At 40.2% G+C, this 8539-nt stretch overlaps 1 pseudogene; it reads left to right on the forward strand.

The window, feature by feature from the left end:
• The first annotated feature begins 667 nt into the window (after positions 1 to 667).
• LOC115860016 (large ribosomal subunit protein eL33 pseudogene) lies at positions 668 to 7447 on the forward strand (annotated as a pseudogene).
• The last annotated feature ends 1092 nt before the right edge of the window (positions 7448 to 8539 follow it).

Consider the following 8539-nt stretch of genomic DNA (forward strand, 5'->3'; position numbering starts at 1 on the left):
CAAAATTGTTAACAAGTTTGAACCCTAGTTATCACAATAGGCATACAGGTCAGTAGCAGAGTAACAGCAAGAAGAAATCTGGGTAAAACTCTGTAATTCTCACATGCTAAGGTCAAGATTTGTCTTAGATTCTGGTCAAGAGTATGGTTGTGTCACATCATCTATGGCAAGAGAAGCACCTCAGAGGCAGGGCCTGACATTCTTCTGCTGAAGAATGAAGCGGACTTGAGCTGGGTCCAGAGGAAGAAAGATTAGCTTCATCGAGTTTTCTTAAACCTGTGGTCTTTTCATTTCCTTGGCTATGACGAGGATGAGAAGAAAGTGCCCAGCTGCTCAGTCTTCATGACCCATGGAACAGCCCTTCTGAAGAAATCAATGCTTGCATCTAAGGCCCTGAAATTGTCAAAAACTATGCAAACTTGGCTCAAACCGCAAAATAGTGACTAAAGAAATTAGGCCAAGTGGTTAGGAGAGCAACTGAATGCCTCAGTTTGGATTCTGAACTTGTTTCTTACCTCAACCGCTATCAAAATATGCAATGCAAAAGCTTGAGAGAGAAGGGCACTCAGTGAAAGGCCTTTTGTGTCAGCTGGGGGCTGCCTAATACCGGATGACAGCCTGACGCCTCTCCTGGAGAGCATCATGACAGGTCTGGATACTTGAAATCATGAGCTGCCAGAGGCGAGGTTCCGAGCAGCTATTGCCAGGCGTGGACAAAATGGAGATTCATGTGAGCAGGCAGCTTGCGAAACCCCAAGAGCAGCGACTGAACGGGCAAAGAAAGGGGGGTGCTGTGTACTGATCCTGCTTGCCACACAAAGCTCAAGTCTAGCATAAGCAAGTGCATGCCTACTTCCAGTGCAGCTTGAAAGAGAACTTGTTTTCCTGGGCTCTTCCTAACTGTACTTCTGTCCTCGCTGGACCAGACTCTCCCATTCTCCCTCCATCAAGCCAGGTCCTCATTCCTACGGGTCACTGCTGACTGCACTTCTCCTGCAGTTCTACATGGAAGGTCTGAATTCCATTCTAACAAGTGAATTTTTCATCTAATATTCCCATTCTATATAGATTTGGTTTTGTATCCCTAGATTGGTTTGAAAAATATAGTCTTATTCTAAACCTGAACATATGCCATAGTAGAATGCTCCAGTATTCCTTGTCCAAATATTCACTTCCTGTCAAGCTTAACGTTGGATTCTGTTCCCAAAATTCCTTTTCCAATTCAAATCATTTAGTATGTACATTGATTAAAACATTAAAGTATGCATTGACGTTTAATTTGAATCTGTGTGTTATGCCACCAAATAGGTAGCATATCCATTCAAGACAGAAAGAAAAAGTTAAATAATTTTTGCACCTGCATAACAACTGGAGAGGTGCCAGAAGCTTTCCTCACTCCTCACCTGAGACTATATATATGGCTACTGTCTGCATTTTCTTCCTTATTCTGAGCTCTAGAATTAGTCCCCTTTGCTGACAAGATAACCATCATGAGCTACTCGGGTCAGTACTGAGGGACAAGCATCAAATCCCACTTGCTGTCAGCCTCACCCCAATCCCATTCAAGACAGCAGTTTTCTAAGAAACCATAAACAGGCTTGACCCCAGATCCCTGGAAGGTTCCTGCCTGCTGAGTCCCAGGTTGATGATAAGCCCTATGCCTTGATTCCGCTCAACTAGAAGTCTTGCAGGTCACTTTCTTCTGCTCCCAAGGACTTGGTTTTCCTACCTGCAACCAGGTCGACTTGATGCTTTCCAAATACTTCCCTGTGGACATTTCATTATTTTGTTTCCACCTGTTTGTCAATATATTCTTTTTACCTCCTTTAGACCAGCCCGAGGCCTCTAACTTGCTAAGAAATCATTTGTTCCCACTTGTCAATTTCTACATGTTATGGGACATTATGTTCCATCCACCTGGCTAGACCTTTCCTGCTACCCTGAATCTTGGCCAGGGCCTGCCCTCCTTATGGCCATGAATTCTGCCTGTCCTGGCCAATTCAGTACATACAGTTCTGGCTTGTATATAGCAGGTACTCAATAATGGTATTTGTTTTGTTTTTATGTCCTCAAATAATTGAAAATGGGAAAAATGGTCATCCTACTGTGAGCCTGGATCTGTACAGTAATTCTAACTACCTGAAGGCAAGTATTATTTTCCTTTCAGACCATAACAGAATATATTAGTTTATTTCTTGTCCAAACACTAATTTCTCCATCATACAGATCAGCATTCTCAAGCTTTGCCACTGAAAAAGCCCTTACTTCAGAGAAGAATAAATTCATACTTCATGCATCAGTTCTGCTTTCCCATAAGCTGTAATGTCTTTGAACTCTAATGTTTTATTTTATTTATTTATTTAGGCCACACCACGCAGCTTGCAGGATCTTAGTTCCTCAACCAGGGATTGAACCCTGGCCCTGGCAGTGAAAGCACCAAGTCCTAACCACTGGACTGCCAGGGAATTCCTGAACTCTAATGTTTTAGCTCAAAAATAAATACAAATTTAGCTTCTGCCTCATTATAAATAATATATATATTTCATATAATACATTTCATATATATTCATATTCTACTTTCATATACATCCATATTCTGCCAGGATGTACTCACGGCCTAGTCTGATAATGCATGACCAAGATTAATATTCTCTTCAGAAGAAAATGTTAAGATCTATTGGACTGAGTATAAATATGATTGAGAAAGTCTACCACCTTTAGCCTCCTTAAAAATCTACATTATTTTCTCTTTCTCCATGTCCCCTATGAAATAGGACAACTATGCTTCCCTAAGAATGTTGTGACGTTAAAAAGCTTCAATTTTTCCTGGGAATTCCCTGATGGTCCAATGGTTAGGATTCTTCGCTTCCACTGCAGTGGGCATAGGTTTGATCCCTGGTCGGGGAACTAAGATCCTGCATGCCACTGGGTGTGGCCAAAAAAATAAAATAAAAAGCTTCTATTTTTCCTTTCAAAAGGGAAATAGCAATTCCCAGTTACCTCATATAAGATGAAATACATGAGATGATTTTTATTTCTAAATTTACTGAAAATACATTAAATCCATATACTAACTTTGCCTATACATTCATATCTGTAATTAGCAATATCAATACACACTTTTTTCTACTTTTTTTTTTTTTTTTTACTATCTCATCACCTTTCAGAGGAAAAAAAAATTTAAGCATAACATACCTTGAAATAAAAGTTAACATTATTGGCTTAGATTAAGACACTTTTTGGTGCCCATTAATAAAGAAAATTGTATATCAATTAAGATCTTCAAATAGATAATACAGTCCAAAAATGTTACTTTAATGAGTCTGATGGACCTTTACACAGAAGACTTAAAACAAGACAAATGCCAATTGGCCTGGGAGCACAGTCCTTTAAAAATGAAAAAGCAGGTTTTACCATACAGTAAAGTTTCACAAACAACAGCATTTGTTACAATGTGGCAGAGTGGGAAGAAAGAAGGATAAGGACCAGAATGATAGATTTCACAATTCCGAAGATCACAGTCCTGGAGGAGTCCTCAGGTCCTTGTAGGCCCCACCATGTCCTCAAGTATTAGACACAACTCCCTTTGCAGGAAACAGGAGAAGAGAGGAATAAAGGCTTCTTTGAAAAGCAGTGATAAAGGGGTCCCTGGAGGATTTCTGAGCTCTTGAAACAATCTTCATGGCAACAGCTTGACTCTGCTTCCTGCTACAGTGAAGGTTGCTGGAATATGAATTAGGGGTGAAGCACTGGGGCTATTTGCAAGTTCATGTTAAAATTTGATTTTCCAAACTCAGGAATACAGTTGATTCAGAATTAAATCAAAATAGTGCTTTAAAGGTGCCCTGCAAAGGACCTCAGTGCATTAAATAAGTACCAACTAGCTTTGCTCTTACAAGTGGTCTCACGGGAGAAAACTTAGAGACGATTCCATCATTCTCATGTTAAAGACACAGAAATGTCTGCAGAATATGATATCTCACCAATGGTCATAACATCTCACAATGTCATCAAAAGTTATGTATGGAAATTGCTTATCAGGTCAGTATACAGTCATCCATATTATACCACTTCATATTTATTTTTAAATTTAAATAAATCTAGTTAATGCCTTCTTTACTATTATAACATTTCTTTCCCATCCCAAATCATTACATATTTTTCTTCCATAAAAGTACATACTAATAATTAGTGATGCTGAGTAGCATCGACATATATACACTCCCAAATGTAAAATAGATAGCTAGTGGGAAGCAGCAGCATAGCACAGGGAGATCGGCTCGGTGCTTTGTGATGACCTAGAGGGGTGGGATAGGGAGGGTGGGAGGGAGGCTCAAAAGGGAGAGGATATGGGGATATATGTATGTATATGGCTGATTCACTCTGGTGTACAACAGAAACTAACACAGTATTGTGAAGAAATTATACTCCAATAAAGATCTATTAAAAAAAAAAGTCCATACGCTAAAAGCTAATAAGCAAACCAACAAGCCTGAAAAACATACAAGGTGGGGGGGATGTATAAAATAGGCATCTTGTATAAAATATGTAATGTAGAGATTTACTACCTGTATCTGTCTTAGGGCACTTTTGACGTATGGCTTTATATTCTCTCATTTCCTAAATTCTCAGTTTCCATCGATTATAACATTACCTTAACAACACCTTTTGGGGGTCAAATACTACATAGTAATCCCTTTATTCTTCAGTATGAAAATGAGTTTGATTTTCTTATTTAGCAAGTTTAAGATTGACGGTATACGTTCAAGTATTAAATCTGCACTTCCCACTTATTTTAATTTGTTGGGTTATTGAAATTCCTTATTGAATTAGTAACTAAAAGTTAAATAGCTTCTCTTGCATGTCACCTGGAAGCTGGTGATAGGAGCATATATACAGTGATAGTCCTTCATGACATGAATTGTTCCTATAAGCATTTTCTAGCTTGGAAAAAAAAAGGAAGCTTTATCCCAAAGAGTGGTAATTCCCACTACATAAATTTACTACCTGAGATTTGATAATCATCAGCATCCATGTTCTCACTCAATGCTGCACTGAGATACGATATATTCAAAGCACGACACATGGTGCTACCAGTACCCATAACATAGCTGAGCGACCACGAGATGAACTGACACCTTCTGTGCACAGGCAAGTTCCTACATGCACATGAAACATGTCCTAAGTTTCAGTCCTTTTATTGCTGGTGACCTGGTTTCTTTTGCTATTAATCAAATAAAATGTCTCACTTTCAGAAACTAGACCTAAAGGGAACTCATCGAGGCTATATGCAAAGTGACAGTGCTTTGTTAATGGACTGTTACCCATAGATACCCTCTATAGAAGGCCTCCTTTTGGGGAGGTGTGGTAACAGAATTTCTAAGATGGCCTCTTAAAAATGCCTCACCCTAGTCCCCAGAAACTGTGACTCTAAGATATCACACACACGAATATGTTTTGTTACATGACAAAAAGGACTTTGCAGGTGGAATTTTAAGGCTTCTAGCCTGTTCACCTTAACATGGGGAGATTACCCTGGACTGTTTGAGGAACCCAATGTAACACATGCATCCTTAAAAGCAGAGAACATATTCTGGCTGGTGGTAGAAGAGAAAGGCAAAGGGGAAGTATGATAGATTTGAAGCAAGAGAAGGATTCAATGGACCAGTGCCGGCTTAAAGATGGAGGGGGCCACATGGGAAGGAACCCAGGGGGGCCCTGGAACAGGGAGCGGACCTTGACTGACAGCCAGTAAGGAAATGAGGATCTCAGTCCTACAACTGCAAAAACCTGTTTCTGCCAACAATCAGAATGAACTTGGAAATGGATTCTTCCCCAGAGCTTCCAGGGAAGAGCCCAGCCTGTTTGGCACCTTGATTTTGGCCTTGTAAGAACGGGAACAGAGAACCCAGTAGAATCCACAAAGACTTCTGATCTACAGAACTGTGGAAGTGGCTGTAAATGAGTAAATTTGTGGTAAACTGTTATGACAGCAGTAGGAAACTAGTACAGGCAGACTGCATATGGAGACAACCTAGAAGAAATGGACAAATTCTTAGAAAGGTACAATCTCCCAGGATGAACCAGGAAGAAAGAGGAAATACGAACAGATGAATAATTATCAGTAATGAAACTGAATCAGTAATTTTAAAACTCCAAAAAAACAAAAGTCCAGGACCAGATGGCTTCACAGGAAAATTCTATCAAACACCTAGAGAAGAGTTAACACCTATACTTCAGAAACTATTCTAAAAAGTTGCAGAGGAAGGAACACTCCCAAATTCATTCTATGAGGCCACCATCACCCTGATACCAAAACCAGACAAAGATATCACAAAAAAAGAAAATTACAGGCCAGTATCACTGATGATCATAGACACAAAAATCCTCAACAAAATACTAGCAAACCAAATCCAACAACACATTAAAAGGATCATACACCATGATCAAGTGGAATTTATCCCTGTGATGCAATGACTTTTTCAATATCTACAAATCAATCAGTGTGATACACCACATAAACAAATTGAAGAATAAAAACCATACAATCATCTCAATAGATGAAGAAAAAGCTTTTGATAACTTTCAACACCCATTCATGCTAAAAACTCTCCAGAAACTGGGCATAGAGGGAACCTACCTCAACATAATAAAGGCCGTAGATGACAAACCCACAGCTAACATCATACTCAGTGGTGAAAAGCTAAAATCATTTCTTCCAAGATCAAGAGGATGGAGAGTCTTGCCTAGTCAATTTGAAGAGGCAGAGCAGCCCAGGTGACCATGAGGGTGACTGGTGTCCCACCTAGCTCAACCCCCCCACTAGAGGCAGAGCTAACAATATAACCACTCGAGCTGTGCATGCAGGCCTTCAGGGTTTAGCTATCTGTACATATGATTAAGATTTTGTAGCATCTCACTTTTTCAGAAAGAAGTTCCTGAAGACTTGTTCTTCTAAGTCTGAATTTTTAAGCGGATATTACTGTTAAAAAATAATTGTTCATGGTTCAGAGCTTAAGAGGTCAATATCCTGAAGATCACACCAGAAAGGCTCTCTCAGCTGCCTTGGAGCCCGTGGAAGCCTACTGGGCACAGGACTTCTAAACTGACAAATACGTCTGGAAGGCTGTGGTCCAAGGCCATTTTTGCTGGCTATAAGTGGGGTCCCCGGAACTTGAGGGAGCACACAGCTCTTCTTAAAATTAAAGGTGTTTATGCTTGATATGCAACTGAATTCTATGTAGGCCAGAGGTGTGCTTAGGTGCACAAAGCAAAGAACCACACAGTAATTCCTGGTGGAAAATCGAACAAAACCAGAGTAATCTGGGGAAATGCAACTTGCATTGATGGAAACAGTGGCATGATTCGTGCCAAATTCCGAAGCAACCTTCCTGCTAAGGCCATTGGACACAGAATCCAAGTGATACTGCACCCTTCAAGGATTTAAACTTATTGAAAAGTAAATAAATAAAAGTATGGATTTGTTCTCTTGTTAAAAATAAAGATCCACCAAAATGGTTTCGTTTAAGGTGATGGTTTTGGTGAACTCAGCCTACATAAAATTGAACATATCATTTGCCATGCCGGGTGTTTTCCTACTTTCTCAATGATTTCTATCAATTCAGTTCACTAGTATCTCCTTCTTTCACCCAATCTCACACCAAAAAACAATATTCCCTGTACCAGAAGGACAGACATTTGTCCTTATTCATCTAGCATAGACTAAATGACACCTGTTAGGTGCCAAGACATTTTATTAGGAACTGAAGATGATCAAAGATGACAAGACAGAATCCCCTCCCCCCCGTTGTTGTTTTTTTTTTTTTTTTTTTTTTGCGGTACGCGGGCCTCTCACTGTTGTGGCCTCTCCCGTTGCGGAGCACAGGCTCCGGACGCGCAGGCTCAGCGGCCATGGCTCACGGGCCCAGCCGCTCCGCGGCATGTGGGATCTTCCCGGACCGGGGCACGAACCCGTGTCCCCTGCATCGGCAGGCGGACTCTCAACCACTGCGCCACCAGGGAAGCCCAGAATCCCCCCTTTTTAAGGAGATTTGAGATGAAGTACAGAGGACCCCAAACAAGAAAACATTCACTTACTGAGCTGTCACAGATCTTGAGAAGAAACCTAGAAATTGGAACGTGGAAGATAAACAGCTTGCTGAGGTTCACAGTGTCACAGAACATAGAGAGAATGGAAAACTCTGCCAGAGCCTTCATTAGAGATGCTGTGTATTTAAATTTTTTGGTTCACCTTTAAAGCAGACCTCTAGATACAGAAATGGTAGAGAAGTGTGATGAATAAGTTTAATAAGTGAAAAACACAGGTGAGAAAAATACCAAGTGTTATAATTTCATCTGTACACATCTTAGTCTAATCAAGAGGAAAAATCGATCGGAACTGATTGGATTGGATCTGTGACATTGGATCTGTGTTTTCTTGATACTGTTAGTTCTATAGCTAACCCAGCATCCTAGGAGCTGGGGTTTGCCTTCTTACTTGTGTTATTAATTTATTAGTGTAAATTTACACCTGTCAACA

The sequence above is a fragment of the Globicephala melas genome, chromosome 3 (genome assembly GCF_963455315.2).
Source record: "Globicephala melas chromosome 3, mGloMel1.2, whole genome shotgun sequence".
NCBI lineage: Eukaryota > Metazoa > Chordata > Mammalia > Artiodactyla > Delphinidae > Globicephala > Globicephala melas.